We start from the raw sequence: 22,713 nt of genomic DNA on the forward strand, positions 1-22,713 counted from the left end.
GAACAAAGCTAGGTCTCCTGATGCCCAGAAAAGAGCTAGTGCCTGTCCCACTAGAAATGTGGTGAAAATGTTTTGCTTGCTGTGAAAAGATGAACTACTGGAGAAGATGGGTGCAACTTCTCATGGAGCCACTCAGCCCAGATCACCAGGAAACAGGGCTGCCGGATGAGACACTAAGCCCGTCCCCCGGAAAGGGAATCTGGCTGGGCAGTGGAGGGAAATTCACACAGGCTACCCTGGCCCAACGGCAGCAACAACATGAACAAAACAAAAAATACCTGACTGGAAAGCCATAGCCTGGCTAGCAAATTCGAAACAGAGCCACAATCCTAGCAGCACGCATCACTGCAACACAGAGCTTCCATCAGTGTGCGCACACTTTAAGTAGAAATGTAAAATGTCCATGTTTTTGGAACAAGGGGGCTATTTTTGTGTGTGTGTGATGTGCTGTTTTATATGGCTGAATGAAACCTGTGTTTTCATTAAACAGGTCCCAAACAAACGTTTAGTAGAATCTAAGAAATGACATTTCTGAGCTGATTGAGTTCTTATCAGAACATATGAATTTCCAGCCCTCAGTACTATAAACAAGCCATGTGCAAAAGAGCTTTGGGATTTTCTGTTTTATATCACTGAATGAAACCTGTGGATTTTTTATTCTTTTTTTTTAATTTTTTTTTTTCTTCTTTTTTTTTTGAGACGGAGTCTTGCTCAGTCGCCCAGGCTGGAGTGCAGTGGCACGATCTCGGCTCACTGCAGGCTCCGCCTCCCGGGTTCACGCCATTCTCCTGCCTCAGCCTCCCAAGTAGCTGGGACTACAGGCGCCCGTCACTACGCCCGGCTATTTTTTTTTTTTTTTTAATTTTTAAGTTCTGGGGTGGATGTGCAGGTTTGTTACATAGATAAATGTGTGCCATGGTGGTCTGCCGCACCTATCAACCCATCACCTAAGTAGTGAGCCCAGCGTGCATTAGCTGTTTTTCCTAATGCTCTCCCTCCCCTCACCTCACCCCCAACAGGCCCCAGAGTGTATTGTTCCCCTCCCTGTGTCCATGTGTTCTCACTGTTCAGCTCCCACTTATGAAAGTTTGGTTTTCCGTTTCTGCCTTAGTTTGCTGAGGATAATGGCTTCCAGCTCCATCCAGGTCCCTGCAAAGGACATGATCGTGTTCCTTTTGATGGCTGCATAGTATTCCATGGTGTATATGTACCACATTTTCTTTATCCAGTCTATCATTGACGGGCATTTGCGTTGATTCCCTGTCTTTGCTACTGTGAATAGTGCTGCAATGAACATACACATGCATGTATCTTTGTAACGTAATGACTTATGTTCCTTTGGGTATATACCTGGTAATGGGATTGTTGAGTCAAATGGTATTTCTGGTTCTAGATCTTTGAGGAATCGCCACACTCTCTTCCACAATGGTTGAACTAACTTACATTCCCACCAACAGTATTTGAATTTGGCTATTTTGAATTGAATGGTGTTAATCCCTAGATGATTAATATATTGATATACATACACAATTCATATTCAACCCATATACTCTATTTGGAAAGTTTAACAATATCCAAATTATTATGTGCAAACTTTCTGGATAAAATTTGTAACTTGTAATGCAAAGGACCATATTTGGGGTCGTCTTCTGGTGATGACTAAACCTAGTGGCCTTACGGGCAAGTGTTTAATGCTATAACTGTAATAAATGAAAGAAGGAAAGATAATTATCAAGGAAGAGAGCTAACTGCTAAACTACACTTGCTTCCCCAAACAATCTTCAAAGTCATACGGAAAATTTCATTAACTAAACACAAAAGACATTCGCAAGGTCAAAGGGTTACTAACAAAGCTACCAACCTTTCTCTTACCAAAGACACTGCAATTCCCTAAAAGACAAATAGCCTGGACTTCTCCCTTAGAATCTCTATTTTGGAAGGTTTGAAAAGTCGAAAGATAATTTAGATATGTTTGAGATTAAAAAACAGAAATGTATATTGTTTCATAATCTACACTGTGTTTACAGGTCTGTCCTAGACTCTCAAGAAAAAAATTATCTAAATCTGAAAAGTATCTTCTACAGAAAAGGTTTATAGTCTAGGAGACGGACTAAATAGTGCATAATTACAGTATTAACTTATCAAAAGCTAAATATATAAAATATTATATTTTTTGTAGGTATACTGATATATCCATAAATATATATATACATTTTTTTTTTACACTACTTTGCCTCCAAAGAAAATGCATTTTGAAATTAGAAGACTAAATTCAGGTCCTGAGTGAACCACACATCCCATGAGACCAGGCAGATCACCTATCTAATCTCTCTCATCTTCAGTTTCCTACCCTATAAAATGAGAGGAAAACTTTTTTCTTTTTTTTTTTTTCTTTTTGAGATGGAGTCTTGCTCTGTTGCCCAGGGTAGAGTGCAGTGGTGCACTCTTGGCTCACTGCAGCCTCTGCCTCCCGGGTTCCAGCGATTCTCCTGCCTCAGCCTCCTGGGTAGCTGGGATTGTAGGCGTGTGCCACCACGCCCGGCTAACTTTTGTATTTTCAGCAGAGACAGGGGTTTCACCATGTTGGCCAGGCTGATCTCAAACTCCTGATCTTAGGTGATCTGCCCGCCTCGGCCTCCCAGAGCGCTGGGATTACAGGCATGAGCCACTGCACCTGGTCACTTTTTTTTAACCTATCTATAAGACTGACAAACAAAACATCTGAGAAGAAACTGTTGGCAAGGAAATAGAAATAGGCGCCCTTACACACTGACAGTGAGACAACGGTATGGCCCTAACGGAAGGGAATCCAGCAATACCCATCCACATTTAAAATGCGCAGAACCCCGGATCCCACAATTCCATTTCTAGCAATGCATCCTATGAACATATCCATGCAAACATGCAAGAATTACGTACAACTCAGCATTGATTAATCCAAACGGTTGGGAACAACCTAAATACTTACCAGTGGGGAACTGGTGGAGAACAGTATTTATTTTACGCCAACATCTGTGTTTTTAAAAAGAAGACACATAGGCCGGGTGCAGTGGCTCACGCCTGGAATCCCAGCACTTTGAGAGGCTGAGGCAGGTGGATCACGAGGCCAAGATATCGAGACCATCCTGGCCAACATGGTGAAATCCCGTCTCTACCAAAAATATAAAAATGATCTGGGCGTGGTGGCGTACGCCTGTAGTCCCAGCTACTCGGGAGGTTGAGGCAGGAGAATCGCTAGAACCCGGGAGGCAGAGGTTGCAGTGAGCTGAGATCACACCAGCCTGGTGACAGAGCAAGACTCCGTCTTGGAAAAAAAAAACAAACTGGCAACAGTGGTCACAGGGCAGTGATGGGAGTAGGACTGCCTTTCACTCTCCAGGACCTTTTGAATGTCGCTCATATTACATATTCAAAATATATGACTACAGCAAATATTTTCAAAGTAACTACGAAAAACTGGGGGAATAATAACATCTAACACACAGGACTGCTGTATAATTAAAGGATGAAAAACATTAAGCACTATCAGAGTTCAAAGGAAGAAAGATTAATTCTAGCTTGGATGTCACAGCAGGGATCATGTAAAGGAAGTGAGTATTTCCAGTCTTGAAGGATGGAGAAGATTTAAAGAGGCAGAAGTGTGGAGATGATGTCCCAGATGGAGATACAAACATAGGCGAAGACGATGTCCCAGATGGAGATAAGAACATAGGCGAAGACGATGAAGAGATGAGAAGGTATAAATTCTAAGTGCAGCTCTCAGGTTGGGCTTCAGAACAGGGCTTAGGCAACAAGCTGGAGTGCAAGGCTGATGGCGGGAATGGAAACACTGAAACCCAAACTTGCATATCACGCCCTGATCATGAGTCTTGAATGCCAAGCCAGGGAACCCGTCCTTGATCTTAACAATGAAAAATCACTGGGCCGGTGCGGCGGCTCATGCCTGTAATCCCAGTGCTTTCAGAGGCTGAGGCGAGAGGATTGCTTGAGGCCAGGAGTTTGAAACCACTCTGGACAACACAGCAAGACCCTGTCCTTACAAAAAATTTTAAAATTAGCTAGGCAGGGTAGCACAGCTGTAGTCCCAGCTACTCAGGAGGCTGAGGCGGGAAGATCACTTGAGCCCAGGAATTTAGGGTTACCGTGAGCTGTGATGGCACGCCTGCATTCCAGCCTGAGCAACAGAGCAAGGGCATGTCTCAAAATTCAAATAAAATGAAATAAAATCACTAAAGGTTTGTATAGACATGAAGTATAAAATCATACCATATATGATTTAATCCAGATATATAATATAAATTAGAGGGGGAAAGAGAAATTAGGAAGCTATTATAAGAAGACAAGACTCAACTGATACATGAGCAAAGGCCCTGGGCTCACAGCGCTATCTTTATATAAAAGAATGGACTACCACATTAATTTTCATGGCATCACCAACTTAAACACAGGCTATAGTATTCTGGAACCATCTCTGTATCAGTCAGCTCACATGTCCATGATACCATAGGCAAATAACATAAAAAATACCATAGGCTATGTGGTTTAAACATTAGTTTATTTCTCATAGCTCTGGAGGCTGGAAGTCTAAGATCAAGGTGTCGGCCAACTCAGTTCTGGGACAGGGACCTCTTCCTGGCTTGAAGGCAGCCACCTTTCTTGTTTCCTCACACCAGGGCAGTGGGAGCTCTCTGCTTTCTCCTCTTTTTTTTTTTTTTTTTTTTGAGACAGAGCCTCCCTCTGTCACCAGGCTGGAGTGCAGTGGCACAATCTTGGCTCACTGCAACCTGACTCCCTGGTTCGAGCAACTCTCCTGCCTCAGCCTCCCGAGTAGCTGGGATTACAGGCATGTGCCACCACACCCAACTAATTTTCGTATTTTTAGTAGAAACAGGGTTTCAGGATGGTCTCAATCTCCTGACCTCGTGATCTGCCCACCTCAGCCTCCCAAAGTGCTGGGGTTACAAGTGTGAGCCACCACACCCGGCCTGGTTTCTCTTCTTCTAAGGGCACTAATCCTGTCAGACCAGGGCCCACGCTCATGACCTCATCTAACCCTAATCACCTCCCAAAGGTCCTACCCCCTAATACCATCACACTGGCAGTTAGGACTCCAGTACAAGAACCTGGGGGAGACATAAACATTCAGTTTGTAACAATGTCTTTTCAATCCTGTTGAAAAAAACAACCAAATGAGTAGGAGAAGATGTACCTTGTATGTAAACAGGTCAGTATTTTTTATATTTCTGCTAACACATTAAGGTCAATTTAAAATGTCTGATAAGAAGAGTCAGAAGCAGAGATAAATGAAAGTTAGTTACACTGCATTTTAGACCCACATTGAGCTGTCTTTCAATGACCTTGTGGCAGAAAGAACGCTGCTTTCTATTCCTGGTTTTGCCACCAAAAAAGCTGGAACATTTCCCTGTATTTCCGTTTATCTCTAAAATCATTGGGCTGACCCTTCCATTCACAAATTCCACAGACAACTTCCTACCAACAGAGGCTACACAAAAAAACTACACTGATGAAGGGGAAAGTTAACACTAGCAAACAATGAGATGCATACAAGACAAGACGTATAGAGAACTGGATGAACCACAAACTGGTGGACGATGAGCCGGCAGTGGATAAAAACACATTCCCTAACGATGGACAGAGAGGCAATGGCGCCGAGGTAGTATTGTTGAAGATTTCCTCTTTTAAATCTTCAAGATAAATGGCCCAATTGTTTATATTCATTCTGATTAAATGTGAACGTGAAAACTTCCTCCAGGGGACACAGACATCTAAAAAGTTCCCAATGTATCCAATTTGTCGTTTGATATTTTTACTGACAAGAAAAATGAAGGACTGAATAGACAAACAGACCATGCCTGATCATATGTATAAAGACAGAACTCAGACCACAACCTGTAGCTGCCCACCCAGGAAACCAATCCCCTATCTACAGTCAACAGCCAGGAGGCCAGCCAGGCTAGCACATCAGACAGGAAGCCAGACTGCTCTCTCTCCACAACCCAGACACTAAACCACGACTCTGCCCCACGTGGCCAGGACTTGACTCAAAACTGACAGCCACCCTAATTTTGGCACCTGTTTCCCAGTTAGGATCATTCAGAGAAAGCCAAACACGCCCCTAACCAATCACATAGGACACCCCACTTCTGCACAGCCGCCTCCAGCCCCCACAACAGCCTCCACTGGGAGCCGTTCTTTCCATCCTGAAGCTTCCCTGCTCCTCATCCACCACTCACTTGCATGTCAGTCTCTGCCACACGCAAGTGACGGCACCGACTCCTTTGCCACAGCAGCTCTGAGAAAGTCGCCTCTGCCTGTCTCATGTGGGTGGCCTTCCTTTATTTCCCCCAAAGAATAAGTCTTAAATGAGGGGCTTCTCTCTATATGGCCAAGCTATACAATTCAGAAGCCCAGCATGGCAGATTCCAAGCCTGGAAAGACCATACACCCCTCAGGTCCTCTTTCCACAAAACACAGCTTCCTGAGTCCTTCAGTCACTCCCCACCAACCAGGGAAGGAACCATGTGTTACAGAAAGATCAAGGGCCTTGAAGTCAAGCTTCTGAGTTCATCAAGTACTTCATCTTTCCACTTAAGAAATTACGTGGCCTTGGCCAGGCGTGGCGGCTCACGCCTGTAATCCCAGCACTTTGGGAGGCCAAGTCGGGTGGATCACCTGAGGTTGGGAGTTCAAGACCAGCCTGACCAACATGGAAAAACCCTGTCCCTACTAAAAATACAAAATTATCCGGGTGTGGTGGCGCATGCCTGTCATCCCAGCTACTCGGGAGGCTGAGGCAGGAGAATCACTTGAACCTGGGAAGCAGAGGTTGTGGTGAGCCGAGATCGCGCCATTGCACTCCAGCCTGGGCAACAAGAGCGAAACTCTGTCTCAAAAAAAAAAAAAGGAAGGAAGGAAGGAAGGAAGGAAGGAAGGAGGGAGGGAGGGAGGGAGGGAGGGAGGGAAGGAAGGAAGGAAGGAAATGACATGACCTTGAACAATTTTCTTAACTTCTCTAAACCTGTATCTTCAGCTTCAATAAAATAATTTTACCTCCAAGATTGCATTAAATGGAATCCCATATGTAAAACAGTTGACAAATATTAGGGGCCCAACAGCTGTGCAATCCTACTGCCGCCCCACTTTACCCCAAGGGAGAAGCGCAAGACGTCCAGAAAAAGCCTGTTGATCCCTATACCTCACCATCCTGTGTTCACACAAGGCGCAGTGGCATCCAGACTTACCGGGGTCACCCAAATATAAGACATGTTTTGATTTTTCAACTTAGGTACACATGGCTTCTAACATTCACCATATATGATCCATAATTTAGAAGAGATTTTCCTGCACTACCCTACAGTTCTATTTTAGCAGACTTAGATGTGCCATAATAGCTCACTCTCTTAAGCCCTCTTCAGTATCAAAAACAAAACTTTAATCTGTAACACAGTTATCAGCAGTGAAAGTGGAAAAGGTACCTATGAGTCAAAATGACCCTCTGCCCCGCCCCGCCCCACCCCGCCCTACAAAAAGCTGTTCAGGAGGATTTGGGCTGCTTATGAGAATGCTGTCTGTATTCCCAGGGACAGACAAATGCTCACCCTGGTTAGAAGCTGCACTGCTCAGCCTCCAGGGTAGAAAGCTCCCCACACCCTCTACCCAAGGAGAAGAGAAGCAAATGGGGTGGCCAGGCTCCAGAATGTGGACTGTTTAGTGTGGTTTCTGCAGTCCAGGTCACCGCCATGGGTGAAGCTCTTCCTTCTTCCTTTTCCACCCAAGTGGCCAAGGTCCTACGGCTGCTGTAGGGCCTCTTCCCTAGGATGAGTCAGCCCAGCCATTCCCCTTCCCCTTCCCCTTCCCCTTCCCCTTCCCTCCTTTTTTTTTTTTTTTTTTTTTTTGAGACGGAGTCTCGCTCTGTCACCTAGGCTGGAGTGCAGTGGTGTAATCTTAGCTCACTGCCACCTCCGCCTTCAGGGTTCAAGCAATTCTCCTGCCTCAGCCCCCCAAGTACCTGGGATTACAGGCGCCCGTCACCACATCCAGCTAATTTTTATATTTTTAATAGAGATGGAGTTTCAACTTGTTGGCCAGGCTGCTCTCGAACTCCCGACCTCAGGTGATCCACCTGGGCTCGGCCTCCCAAAGTGCTGGGATTACAGGCGTGAGCCACCCCGTCTGGCCGAGTCAGCCCAGCCATCCTGACTTTTTGTTCTGGTAAAATTACTCTCTTCCACATCTACCTTCCAAGTAGCTAAATCAGAGATCTGGCCTTGGGGCAGGCTTGAAGAATCCCTGTTTTTGGTCCTCAAGAAGCCCTACCAGGGTCTGGGACAATTCCAAGACTTGTGTTCTGAAAGAGGAAAGAAACCTCACATACACGGCTCTCGCAGAGTTCAGGCGAGCCTGTGTCGGAGGCAAGGCTTGGGAGGCGGCCCTAAGGTTTGGGTGTGTCATCTATGATAACAGCTAAGAGATCTGAAGCCAGCTGTCTGGGTTCAAACCTCAATTCCAACAGCACTGGCTGTGTGATGTTAGACGACGTCCCCAGCCTCTCTGTGGTTCCGTTTCCTCACTGTAAAAGGGCCACAATAATAGAGCTGCTCTCAAAATTAAGTGAATTCGTGCATATAAGGTATTCAGAACAATGCTTGGCACATAGAGGAGTTCAACAGACACGTATTGAACAGAGTAACTTAGCAATTAGTAAATATACTCATGCAGGCCAGGTGCGGTGGCTCACGCCTGTAATTCCAAAACTTTGGGAGGCCGAGGCGAGAGGGCTACTTGAGCCCAGGAGTTTGAGACCAGCGTGGGCAACACAGCAATATTCCATCTCTAAAAATGTGTTTGTGTAACATATATGTATATATACACTCATATATTCACTGTGTATTTATAATATACAAAACAGCTGGAATACAGACTTAACTATTCACAACGGTTACTTCTAGAGAAGGGGGAATGCAAATTTCAGCTTTTTACCCCACACATATATTCTTGTATCATCTGAAATATTTAAGCAAATTGTAGGTATAAATTTGCCCCAAAACACATAGCAAAACAAAGTAGTTTTGATTCAAAAATCTTCAAATCATGATGGAATTGTTCTGTGAAAGTTATAGAGATGAAAAGTCTCCCTCCAGCCTAAATGCTCTTTCATATGACCTATATTACACAAAGCAATGCAGACACCCCAATCCTTTCCCCACTGTCGTAAGAATTTTTCAGTGAACTGTATTCCCGTTTACAAACTAGATGATAGTTAAGAGTTACTAGGCAAGAACGTGGATCTAGTTCTGCTTTTTCAAAGCCCAGTGTTCCTCACATAATAGCAATGCATTCTTCAACCAGTGCTTTTGGCTAAATGTAAACTGCCCCCAACACCTGAGCTCTCTGTTGTACACAACTCAACGTGGCCTGGGAGAAAGCAGGTGCAGATTTCACTTAGTAACAACACATCCCGCCTGATTCCTCTGCTGGGCTAGTTCTCAAGTCATCTTTTTCTAAGCTCTTTCATTCGGCTCTACCACACGTGCCTAGGCTGAGTAAAATACTTTACCAGGTTTTTTTTGAGATGGAGTTTCACTCTGTCACCTAGGCTGGAGTGCAGTGACGCCATCTCAGCTCACTGCAACCTCCGCCTCCCAGGTTCAAGCGATTCTCCTGCTTCGGCCTCCCAAGTAGCTGGGACTACAGGCGTGCACCACCACACCCAGCTAATTTTTGTAGTTTTAGTAAAGATGGGGTTTCACCATGTTGGCCAGGCTGGTCTCAAACTCCTGACCTCGTAATCCGCCTGCCTCAGCCTCCCGAAGTGCTTGGATTACAGGTGTGAGTCACCTTGCCAGGCCTACTTTACAAGTTTTATTCCTGAATGAAATCTGTTATTACTATCAATAATGTCAATCAGTGCCATTTCATTCACCGTATGCCACACACATACAAAACACTTCATACTCGCTCCACCTGTCTGCTCTTCTGCAATGGCCACAGTGTTCCCCATCTTACATGAGAGGCACAGAGAAAGACAGTGACTTCTCCAAGGTTCTGTAATTCACAATCAGTGGCAGAACCAACATGCCCAACCAGGTCTGGCCAAGGCTGCCCCTAAGGCTCAATGGGCAAGTAACAGATTACTCCGATTGCAGAGGCTTCAGAAATGCCCTCCGCCATGGTACAATGGACGGTTCGCTCTCAGGAGGGGAGGCGGGGTGGGAATCAGCACACAGTTCTGCTAGGTTTCTCACGCAGGGCACAGACTATGTATTTTGTGCCTTGCTTTGCAGATGAAATGTCTCCTGCCCCCTGTACAACAGCTTTCTTTGTCCTCTCTACATAAAAGTACAACTGAGTTCCTCAGGGGCAGGCAGTGATCACTGCCCGGTGCCACACCTGACTGATGTCCCAATAGGTGGACACACAGGCTCTTCTCTTATGGCCCGGGCTGCCCCCATCTACTAAGCATCGAAAACTACACACAGGATTTGCAGAACATGAATGACATGGAGGTGATTGCTTTATCTCTGTGGAAAACTTACTGCACTGTGCTAAAAAAGGGAATTCAGGAAAAGCTGAACATTTGAGTCCGGCTGGCTGTAATCTCCAGCTTCTGAGAAAGCCTTAGCTGCTCGCTTCCACTGTGGAAATCCAACTCCTCCCTCAAAGTCCAACTCAAGTACACCTCCTCTGCGGTGCCTGCCCCTTCCTCCCTTTCAGAAGCACGTGCTCCCTCTGCAGTCCCAGAGCATTCTATCGCCGCCACCTCTGGAGCCACACTGTCCCAGCCTACAGCCAGCTCAGTGCACAGCTGCCTCTCCCTGTGTGTACCTGCAGGCCCCACCTGGGCTGGAAGGCTGCCTCCTCCTCCTCCACACAGAGGCGGCACTCAGGAACTACTGAATGAGGGAGGGAGTGGATGAGGAAGATCACCCAAGGGCCACAGGGAGTGGCCTGCAGCTCCCAGCAGGAACAGCCCCTGCCCTGCCAATCCGGAGGTGCTGGCTGTGTTCTCAGCAGGGCCGCTAAAAGCTGCGTTATAACAGCTCTAGGCCACAACGGTCAACTTGGTGTCAGGCCCTAGAGACACCAAAAATCCTAACAAATAAAGAGGCCGCGTATGCAGCATGCTGGTTAAAAGCACAGGCTTCGGAGTCAGAGCTTGAATTCCACTTATTATGTGACCTTGAGCAAGTTACTCAATGTATCAGTCTCATTTTGTCACCGGCAAAATGAGGACATTATCTGCCACACCGTGTTGCTGAAAAAGTAAGAGAGGTGACAGACGCAAAGTGCTTGGCACTTACCTACTCTTACTGGTTTATTACAAAGAAGAGAGCAAGGGAACAGCCAAATGCAAGAGACGCACAGGGCACACCACGGGGCAGAGAGGTCAGGGCTCCCCTGCCGTCCCTGGAAGTGCCACCTCCCCAGCACCAAATGAGTTCACCAAACCAGAAGCTCTCCAAACCCAGTATTTAGAGGGTTTTATGGAGTTTTCATAACATAGACATGATTAAGTCATTGGCCACCCGTGACTAGCTCAATCTCCAGCCTGTCTGTCTCCCCTCCCCAGAGGTAGGGGTGAGGCTGATACGTTCAACTCTTTAATCATGACTCATCTTTCTGGCAACCAGCCCTAATCCTGAACCTGTCTAGGGGCCGAAGCTACCCATCATCTCATTATCACACAAAAGACACTCCTATCACCCCAGAGATTCCAAAAGTCTTAGAAGCTCTTGTGTCAGGTATTGAAACCTAAGACCAAATATTATAACCAATGATGTTCCTATCACTCAGGAAATTACAAGGGTTTTAGAAGCTCTGGGCCAAAAACCAGGAAGAATACTAAATAGACACAATATTGTACTATGTATCCCACTATCACAATAATTTTTTTTGAGACAGAGTCTACCTCTGTTGCCCAGGTTGGAGTGCAGTGGTGCGATCTCAGCTCACTGCAAACTCCACCTCGCAGGTTCAAGCAATTCTTGTGCCTCACCCTCCTGAGTAGTTGGGACTACAGGTGTGCAACACTACAACTGACTAATTTTTGTATTTTTTAGTAGAGACGGGGTTTCACTGTGTTGGCCAGGATGGCCTTTAACTCCTGGCCTCAAGTGATCTGCCTGCCTCGGCCTCCAAAAACCTGGGATAAGTCACGAGCCACCATGCCTGGCCTCACTATCACAATAATTATACTGAGAGGATGGGGGAGAAAAACGTGGGCAACAGGAGCAGGGGGGAGGGTAAGCAACCTGAATCCTTGTCTTCCACAGTAGGACATCTCCCTGTCTTTCACACAATCTAGAAGAACCAGCTAAAACATAAACACAGTAACCTCCAAGGAGCAGGGATCAGGGTGGAGAACGGTAAAGTAGGGGATTGCTGGGTTTTGTTCTAAGCCTTGTTAATTTCTGACTCTTGGAGCTGTATGCCTGTACACCTTTGCTAAAAATGAGTATTTACCTGTAATCCCAGCACTTTGGGAAGCCAAGGTGGGCGGATCACGAGCTCAGGAGATCAAGAACATCCTGGCTAACACGGTGAAACCCCATCTCTACTAAAAATACAAAATATTAGCCAGGCGTGGTGGCGGGCGCCTGTAGTCCCAGCTACTCAGGAGGCTGAGGCAGGAGAATGGTGTGCACCCGGGAGGCGGAGCTTGCAGTGAGCGGAGACCACGCCACTGCACTCCAGCCTGGGCGACAGAGCCAGACTCCATCTCAAAAAAAAAAAAAAAAAGAGTATTTAATTTTTAAACAAAATCTGATACTTGACCAACAACAATAGTACATTAAGTGACATGGTTTTTTGTTTTTGTTTTTGTTTGAGAGAGGGTCTTGCTCTGTTGCCCAGGCTGGAGTACCATGGTGCAATTCTAACCTACTACAGCCTCAAATTATTGGGATCAGGTGATCAACCTCCCAAGCAGCTAGAACCACAGGTGCGTACCACCACGCCCAGCGTTTTTGGTTGTTTTTTTTTTTGGTAGAGGTGGAGGTCTCACTATGTTGCTGGTCTTAAACTCCTGACCTCAGTGGATCCTGCTGCCTCAGCCTCCCTAGGTGCTGGGATTACAGGTGTGAGCCACCACACCAGGCCCAAATGGTGTATTCTAAAATTTTTTGGAATCCAATCGCTTTGAAAATGTATGGAGAGCTATAAATCATCTCCCCATAAACACACCTGGATGCATATACACAAAATTGTTGCACAGGATTTTGGGGACTTCATAAATTTCTGAAAGCCAGGTTAAAAACCTTAGGATTATAGATTTTGGTTTCTTTCTTTTTTTTTTTTTCTTTTGAGACAGAGTCTCGCTTTGTCGTCCAGGCTGGAGTGCAGTGGCGTGATATCAGCTCACTGCAAGCTCCGCCTCCCAGGTTCATGCCATTCTCCTGCCTCAGCCTCCTGAGTAACTGGGACTACAGGCGGCCACCACCATGCCCGGCTAATTTTTTGTATTTTTAGTAGGGGCAGGGTTTCACCATAGCCAGGATGGTCTCGATCTCCTGACCTCGTGATCTGCCCTCCTCAGCCTCCTAAAGTCTGGTATTACAGGCATGAGCCACCGAGCCCGGCCCTAGATTCTGGTTTATTAAAGGAAATATATTTCAAGTCAGAGCTTGTCATTTATTGCACAGCAAAATAAAAACTTCATTAAAAAAAATCAGAAACACCCACATGATAAAATGAGGTCCTGCTTGGTTTTAAACTACTTGGTGACCACCATCAGTTGTTTTCTCGACCACGGGATGCACCTAATTCCTAACTATGAATAAAGGTACAAACATTGTTTATTGGGCTTTTGGCTTCAGCCTTGAAACAATCAGATTCTCTCAAACTCAGGAATGTGAATCGCTGTTGGGTTGATGCAGCTGTTTCCATTCTAGAAATGGACCTGGAATCATGTACTTTTCACCCACGAAGAGTCCTTTGTGTAAAACTTGAAAAGGCAAGGTCCCAAATTCCCCATATGGGTGTTTCTTCCAGTAGAGGAATGACTCTAATGACTTCTTAGCAAAACTTACATAATCAGGGCAGGCCATCAGAATACTCCAGAACACAAAGTTCAGCTCCGTTTCTGACAGACCTGTCTCCACTGCTTTCAATCTCACCAACAGCCTCACATCAAGTCAGAGGAACAGTTTTTTCACTTAAGAAAGATCTTCACGGCTGGGCGCCGTGGCTCATGCCTGTAATCCCAGCACTCTGGGAGGCCAAGGTGGGCAGATCACGAGGTCAGGAGTTTGTGACCAGCCTGGCCAACATAGTGAAACCCCATCTCTACCAAAAATACAAAAATTAGCCAGGCTTGGTGGCACGTGTCTGTAGTCCCAGCTACTCAGGAGGCTGAGGCAGGAGAACTGCTTGAACCCGGGAGGTGGAAGTTGTGGTGAGCCGAGATCGCGCCACTGCACTCCAGCCCGGGCAACAGAATGAGACTCCGTCTCAAAAAAAAAAAAAAAGAGGGATCTTCATGTTCCTGCCAATTTGCAAAAATAAAAAATTGGTATCTGTTAACCAGAGGCAATGAAAAGCACCTCCCAGGCTGCTGTAGTAAGTGGACCGGTAACTGTGGTAGGAGATTCCAACCCCCGAGACCTGTGACTATGTCATGCAGCAAAAGGGCTTTGCCACAGGCCTTAGGAGGAGTATCCTGGGCTATCCAGGGAGGTCCAATCTAATCCCATGAACCTCTAAAAGCATAGAACTGGCCAGGCGCGGTGGCTCACGCCTATAATCTCCGCACTTTGGGAGGCCAAGGCCAGCGGATCACGAGATCAAGAGATGGAGACCATCCTGGCTAAAATGGTGAAACCCCATCTCTACTAAAAATACAAAAATTAGTCGGGCGTCGTGGCGGGCACCTGTAGTCCCAGCTACTCAGGAGACTGAAGCAGGAGAATCACTTGAACCTGGGAGGTGGAGGCTGCAGTGAGCTGAGATCACACCACTGCACTCCAGCCTGGGCAACAGTGCAAGACTCCATCTCAAAAAAATATTTTAAAAAGGGCATAGAACTTTCTCCGAGTGGAAAAAGAGAAATGCACACAGGGGAACTGGAGAGCCTGACCAGGTCCCTGGCCGAGCTAGTCCTGAGCTGATGGGACCACGTGCGAAGACCAGATAGAGGCCTCAGGAGCTGAGGGCAGCCCCCAACAGACGGCCAGCAAGGGAACAGACACCTCAGTCCTGCAACCACAAGGAACTGTACTTGGCCAAAAGCTCTTGGAAACAATTCTCCAGTGAGGAATGCAGCCCAGCCCACGTGGTGATTTTTGCCCAGTGACACCCACGTCAGACTTCTGCCCCACAGAACTGTGAGATGATACAATTTCAATTGGTTTAAGCCACTAAATTTGTGGAAATGTGGTAAAGCAGCAACAGAAATGAATACAGTGATTTACGTGGAAACCCCTAGAAGAGTGTCCGGCACGGTGTTGACACCTGACAAGCATTTCCTGATTTCCTTACATCCCAAGGCAAGGCTGGCCACACTCCATCCAAAACAATAGATGATAGACTTGTTCTGACAAAACAGATTCAGTGAATTATAAATGGCCCAGAACACCTACAAATTTCAGGTTTCAGGTAAGTGACTGCCTTTCCTTTCACTTAGAAACCCCCCAATGCTTGGTGGTCGTAAAAGGAGGAAAAGTAATAGTGAAGCTGGCCTGAATGTTGTAATCTGGTATATGGCATGTGGGCTAGTTTCAGACAGGTTCAGAGATGGTTGGATCTCTGAAATTGTAAAATGAAATATAGGCTAAGGGAAGGATGTGTATGAAGCTCTGGAGATTCATGTTACATGCAAAGCTGTCCTCGTGTGACTATGGACCTACAGAGTTGGGAGAATCTCTATGGGAAGCAAAAGGCAAGACCCCGGTCATTTTAGGTAGAAACAACAGCATGCTCTAGGTGTAGATCAATTGAAGATTAATAAAGACTGATAAAAGTAAAAAAAAAAAAAAAAAAAAAAAGAAACCTCCCAACGCTCATCTTGCTGATAAACTCTAAGTACCAGGCAGGAGACTAAACACCAGACAAACCCAGCCCCAGATGCCCCGAGGGAGCCCGTCCCAGCACTCACTCCGCTGCACTGAAATGATGTCCAGGTCAGTTTATCCCACTAGACCAAGAACTCCAGCTCTCCATGTGTGAGTCACCAGGGCTGCCTCTGCATCTCTGCTTCTAGGACGGTGCTTCTGTACTTCACAGGAAATCTGTATCAATGTTTGTCAACACTATATATGACAGTGTCACTTAATATCTGCACAGAAAACATCAATTCTTTGAGGACCAGGGTCAGGTGTATTAGCCTTTGTACTCCCACTGCCACTGTCTGGGACATCAGAGGCACTCGGTAGAAGTTGGTGAAGATAAAGAAAAGGCGGAGGAGAGAGAGGAAAGTAGGACCAACACCGCAGACATAGATTCCGAGGTGGCTGGAGGAGAGGCAGGGCAGAGAAACTTCCTGGATGCTGGAATGGGGTTCACTGTGATACCTGCTGCTGGATTTCAAATGTCAAAGGTGATGTTTTGCTGACCTTGACCTCTGACTACCCTTTAGCTTTCCCAACCTCAAGACAGGGCACTTAGAAACTGCAATGTCTGGCCGGGCGCAGTGGCTCAAGCCCGTAATCCCAGCACTTTGGGAGGCCAAGACGGGCGGATCACGAGGTCAGGAGATTGAGACCATCCTGGCTAACACGGTGAAACCCCATCTCTACTAAAAAAAAAATACAAAAAACTAGCCGGGCGAGGTGGCGGGCGCCTGTAGTCCCAGCTACTCGGGAGGCTGAGGCAGGAGAATGGCGTGAACCCGGGAGGTGGAGCTTGCAGTGAGCTGAGATCCAGCCACTGCACTCCAGCCTGGGCGACAGAGTGAGACTCCGTTTCAAAAGAAAAAAAAAGAAACTGCAATGTCAAGAAATTATGCTTCATTAAAGCATGGGAATGTTATTTACATGGACGTTCATTACTTCATTTTTTTACATGGGAATGTAAATAATTGAAGAGATTGTTAAAGATGAAATCATGCACATTCAATAACTTTGTAAAATATTAATGATAACTGAAACAAATTTTGATGTTCCCCAAAAATGCTAAAATATAAAACAATACTGGCCAATTAAAGATAGAAAACAATCCTAATGAAGCTATCCAACAGACACATTAAAACTTCTCTGTACATTAAACATTTGGGATTTCAAAGGAAAACCCAGATTCATTCCATTCTTAATAACAGCGTCTTTAACAAAAAAAAAAAAAAAAAAAAAAAAAAAAAAAAAAAAAAAAAAAAAACTTAGGTAATACAATATTTCATTTAAAATTTACAAAATTCCATTATATTCATGATTTCATTTGATCCTCAAAACAATCTCCTGAGTTAGGCAGAACAGGTATTACTAACAACTAACTCCATTTTACAGGTAAGGGAACTGAAGTTCAGAAAGTACTTGGACTCAACAAAAGTTTTAATAGGGCCACATTATCGAAACCAAATCCTCTGCTCAAAAGAACTAGAGTAAGTTATCTTTTACATATTATTCATACTTACATCCTGTCAATATCCAAAAATGTTTTGAGGCAGCCTGCAATAATACACACCTATCCAATAAAAACATTAAAATGAAAAACAGGGGAAAAAAAAACAGCAGGTGACATGGGAGACAGAGGAAGGTAGATAGCAAAGACTGAGACTTACAATCTAAGAAAGCTTCATCTCTGACCTTCCAGTTCCAGGGAGATAATGCTAAAGGAAACAAGATGGTTTATAGACTCATAAACTGACAAAAGAGAAGTTGCATCAGTTCTTAACTATGAAACACTCCTAGCAGCCACAGCAAATCTCTAGGACACCACACCAATGGCATCAAAGCAAGAGTATACTTCAGTGACAGAGTGAATTAAGTTCCCTGTTTGGGACCCTGGCCAGGGTCCAAAAGAACTCTGGGTCCAGAGTTTTTCTCAGACCCTTTTCTCAGGGTCCAGAGAAAAGAACTCTGAAATGTAGAGCTCAAAAATATATCCTCTGTCGGCCAGGCGCAGTGGCTCACGCCTGTAATCCCAGCACTCTGGAAGGCCGAGGCAGGTGGATCACGAAGTCCAGGAGATGGAGACCATCCTGGCTAGCACAGTGAAACCCTGTTTCTACCAAAAATACAAAAAATTAGGTGGGCGTGGTGGCAGGCGCCTGTAGTCCCAGCTGCTTGGGAGGCTGAGGCAGGAGACTGGTGTGAACCCAGGAGGCGGAGCTTGCAGTGAGCCGAGATCCTGCCACTACACTCCAGCCTAGGCGACAGAGCGAGACTCCGTCTCAAAAAATATATATATACACACACACACACACATATATATATATACACACACACACATATATATACATACACATATATATATATATGCCCTCTGTTTTCTCCATACCCATGTGTCCCCTTCCGTGAGAGACTTCCTTTCATTTAATCCACATAAAAATCAAGCCTACTCTAAATGAAAAATACCTCGACACAGAAGCAGCATTAACTAGTTGTTTTATTAAAACATTAATAAAATCTAGAAAACCATAAAGAAAATCTGGTTGCGTTTTGAAGCCCTCTCCTAAGATCAGATTCCCCAAAAGAACAAAGTGCATGGAGCATATAACAAAGATCTTTTCCTAAATTAAGATAAGAATGCAAATCAAAATAAAGGCAAAATCCTACTGAGTGAAGCAAAAATTGTAATTCAGTAGCTCACGACTTGACCAAATGGCTATTTTTAATCCCTATAATCATCCAAATAACTAGGAATAGCAGAGAAAATTGTGTCTCCTTTCTACAGAGACACGTGGCTCTAAGAAACTCAAGCACATCAAATTCCCACCTTACCAAACAGATAAATTGGAAAGGAGCTCAGTATTTTATTTTTAAATTATTTATTTACCTTTTTATTTTTTAGAGAAAGGGTTTCACTCCGTCACACAGACTGGCGTGCAGTGGCATGATTATAGCTCACTGCAGCCTCTAATCTTGGGCTCAAGTGATCCTCGCACCTCAGCCTCCCAAAGTGCTGGCATTACAGGTGTAAACCACAGCACCTGGCCTTACTATTTTAAAGAATTAATTACCATATTCCTTAGAATTGTAGCTCCTTTATAGGTCATTCAACATGTGACGCAATTTTTTACAAGCGGTATTTTTTTTTTTTTTTTTTAAGATGGAGTCTCACTGTCGCCCAGGCTGGCGTGCAGTGGTGCAATCTCGGCTCACAGCAACCTCCACCTCCCGGGTTCAAGTGATTCTCTTACCTCAGCCTCCTGAATAGCTGGGACTACAGGCATGTGCCACCACACCCGACTAATTTGTTGTATTTTTAGTGGAGACGGGGTTTCACCATGTTAGCCAGGATGGTCTCCATCTTCTAACCTCGTGATCTGCCTGCCTTGCCCTCCCAAAGTGTTGGGATTACAGGTGTGAGCCACCACACCCGGCCACAAGTGGTAATTTTCAACTATGCTTCAAACCATTACACAAAGCCAAGTACATCTACTCAAGGCACTCTCAAATTTCCATTTACTCCCATTTTACTCAACCAAATAAAATGTTAAATTGCAACATATTTCACATGACACTTCAAAGATCAACAAAATGCTCCTGAAAAGTTCTGAGCTCAACAGCTCCATCAATGAGAAAAAAACAAACCAACTGGATATAGTGAAGATGCTGCACATAAAACACAATTGTGAAGAATATGCAAGATATTGCCAAAAAGCTGCTTAAGGTTTCATCATAGATACTTGTCCTTAACTCTGAGATAAAGTATATACTCACGTAACTAAACTTGTTTAAAAGGAAAAAACAGGGGAAGAAGAAAAAGAACTTCCACTTTAGAATCCACATTTTCAAAGGCCTCCATTATTTACACCATTGCCAGGAAGAGAATTCCTCTCTGCTATATTTGCTTGAAAGAATTAAAGGTATAGGGCAAAGATTCTTGGAAATTACGTAGTTTACGATCCTCAAAAGTGAGAAAAATGAAGCCCAGAAGAGAAGGCCTTCCAGGAGAATTCCAGAGCCGGAGGTAGACCCAGTACATTGTTTTTGTTCTGAGAGGAAGTCTCACTCTATGGCCCAGGCTGGAGTGCAGTGGAGCCATTTCACTCACTGCAACCTCTGCCTCCTGGGTTCAAGCTATTCTCCTGTCTCAGCCTCCTGAGTAGCTGCGATTACAGGCGCCCACCACCACGCCCGACTAATTTTTGTATTTTTAGTAGAGACCCGGTTTCACCATGTTGGCCAGGTTGGTCTCGAACTCCTGACCTCAAGTGATCCGCCTGCCTAGACCTCTCAAAGTCCTGGAATTACCGGCGTGAGCCACCGCGCCCGGCCGACCTGATAAGTTTTAATTAAGTACTCTGAACTATGCAACAAACACTAGGAAGTAATAGAAAAAAAAAATCTAAAAACCCTCTGGAGAGTCAAAGAATTGCAGATTTAAAATAGCATGAATACTTGGATTCATGGTATTGAAAAAGGACCTCGCATTTACCAGCATGCACAAACTGCCTGCGCACCTCTATCAGAGCATTTTTCAAGCTGTGCTACAGTTAACTATGTACTGCCCAAAGCCAATCTGTCCCTGCAGATCATAAGCTCTTAAAGACCAGGACTTCAGGAGAACAAGCAAAACTTCAGAGAGAATGGAGCCACCGAAACAGAGTTCATAGCAATGCGTCCGCAGGAGCTGATGACTGGAGGTGGGTGGTAGCGTTGGGGTCTGGGACAGCGGAGGGCAGAGAAGGCAAAAGGGCCTGCATGACACGCTACAGGGCTAGGAGCCACAGCTGCGGTGATTAGTTCAGTTTTCTCTTGTATGCCTGTTACTTATACACCATCTCTTGTTCAGAAAGAACTTCAGGTTGAGTATTTGGACTCCTTGAGCCTTCTGCTGTTTGTCTCCGGGACGTTTAACACTCTTAAAAGGGGGAAACTGTCCAGTTCGAGTTTGCTTCCTGGGACATTACAGGTTTTTCAAAAGTTTGATGAAAGCATTCACTAAGGAGTGATTCCACTTTCTTTGGTGGCTGAGAAATACAGCGTTTGAGGGGCAGCATCAGGTCTTCCCATCAAGCTGAGGTCGGAGTCTCCCCACCCACGGACCTCACCCTCGCTCTCCCCTCATAAATCTGACCTCTAACTGTAACTGCCTTGGCCTCATTCCGTGGGTGTGGATGCTCCTGCCTGAAACGCATTTTCCAGCCCGCCAAATTCTTGGGAGAGTTTCTTCCACTCTCCAAGCGCTGAGAGCTACAAAGTTCAATCTGGCTTTCCAGATTTTTTTTTTTCTTCCCATTACTAACGGAAGAAATCAAGAAGCGCCGGGCAGAAGGGCCCTGCTCCCTCCAATCAGAGCCCAGCCCGGGGCCAGAGCAGGAAGCGCGGCGGTGGGACGCGCGGTGACAGCCCCTCGCCCCCCGGGACCCGCCGGCCAGGGCAGAGGTCGGTGCGGCCGCTGCGCGAGAGCTCCGGGCCCGCGCCTCTCACTTCCTCCCGCCGGGCAAGTGAGAGGATAAATCACGGGGCGGGGGCAGTGCGCCCCCACCAACCGCGCCCCGCGCGCACGGACCCCCACTACACGCGCGTCCCAGGCTGGGTCGACCCAGACGAGCCACAGGGCGGCGCACAGCCCCACTAGCAGGGCGGCCAGGACCCACGCGCACGGGTCCACGCAGGGACCTATAGGTGACAAAACACTCAGGAAGCCGTCATGCGGGGACGGGAAAGAGCCCCCACCCAGAGTCACGGACCCCCTCGTCCGAGGGTCCGCGCAGTCCCCTCAGTGAGTCTGGCGAAGCAGTCTCGCTGCGAGGGAGGGCGGGGAGGGCGGCGGAGTCTCCCACTCGCGGTGACCCGGACCCCGCCCCACTAGTGGGTCCTCGCAGGGCCCCCACTGCCGCACACGGGGACCAGCCACGCCGCGGGGGGACCGGGCAGAAGCCAGCGCCCGGGTCCATGCAGCCCCCTCCGCGGCAGACGTGGGGAGCCAGGAAGCAGCGGGGACCGGCCCCCACCCGCAGGGCGACCGGGACCCCCGCGCGGGCCCACGCGGCGTCGCAGCAGGCGCGAAGCCCCCGGTGCCACCCGAGGCCAAGACAAAGCCCAGGCGCACGGACCCCGGATCCCGACCCCGGACCCTGCGGATCCCAGCTCGGAGCCGCCACACTCGGGGCAGATACCCCCGCCCGGTCCGGAGACCCCGTCGCCCGTCGCGCCGTCTCACCTCAGGCCGCTGCCTCGCAGTGCTTGCTCCTCGCCGCTGCGCCTGGGCCGACTGGAGCGCAGCTGAGCAGCCGACAGAGCCGCGGCAGCCTCAACAATGGAGCCCCGGGGCGGGGCCGCCGCCGCCGCTTCAGCCCGTGTTCCCCGCTCGGGATCCGGCTCGGATCACTGAGCTGCAGCCGGCGCGGGGCTGCGGCCGGTACACACACCGCGCAGGCGCACACGGCCCCGCCCGCCGCCTGCCGCCCCGCCCCCAGCTGAGCCGGGCACCCAGGGCCCGCCCCCCGGCCAATGGGGAGCGAGCTGCGCGGAGAGGGCGGGGCCTGGGGGAACAAAGGGAGGTTGGGCGGGGCGGCGCTGGAACTGGGCGTGCGGGGTCCGGTGGGAGGACCGTACCCATGAGCTGGCCGGATCCTGGCCTCTTAGAAGACCC

The 22,713-nt window shown here is 47.0% G+C and overlaps 1 protein-coding gene and 1 non-coding gene across 4 annotated transcripts in view; one reads left to right on the forward strand and one right to left on the reverse strand.

The window, feature by feature from the left end:
- AFAP1 (actin filament associated protein 1) overlaps window positions 1-22,493 on the reverse strand; it is a 187,692-nt gene extending 165,199 nt beyond the window's left edge. The window contains exon 1 of one of the 3 annotated variants that reach the window (XM_008018005.3): window positions 22,282-22,493. The gene's annotated coding sequence lies outside the window, so the exon portion shown is untranslated. Of the gene's footprint in view, window positions 1-16,111; window positions 16,216-22,281 lie in introns of those variants that run through there. The other 2 variants (XM_008018009.3, XM_073012530.1) reach the window with 2 other exon arrangements.
- LOC119618857 (small nucleolar RNA SNORA61) lies at window positions 15,622-15,744 on the forward strand. The gene has a single exon (XR_005235220.1). It is a non-coding gene; the product is annotated as a small nucleolar RNA SNORA61 (small nucleolar RNA).
- Window positions 22,494-22,713: the final 220 nt, after the last annotated feature.

This window comes from Chlorocebus sabaeus, chromosome 27 (assembly GCF_047675955.1).
Source record: "Chlorocebus sabaeus isolate Y175 chromosome 27, mChlSab1.0.hap1, whole genome shotgun sequence".
Lineage (NCBI taxonomy): Eukaryota > Metazoa > Chordata > Mammalia > Primates > Cercopithecidae > Chlorocebus > Chlorocebus sabaeus.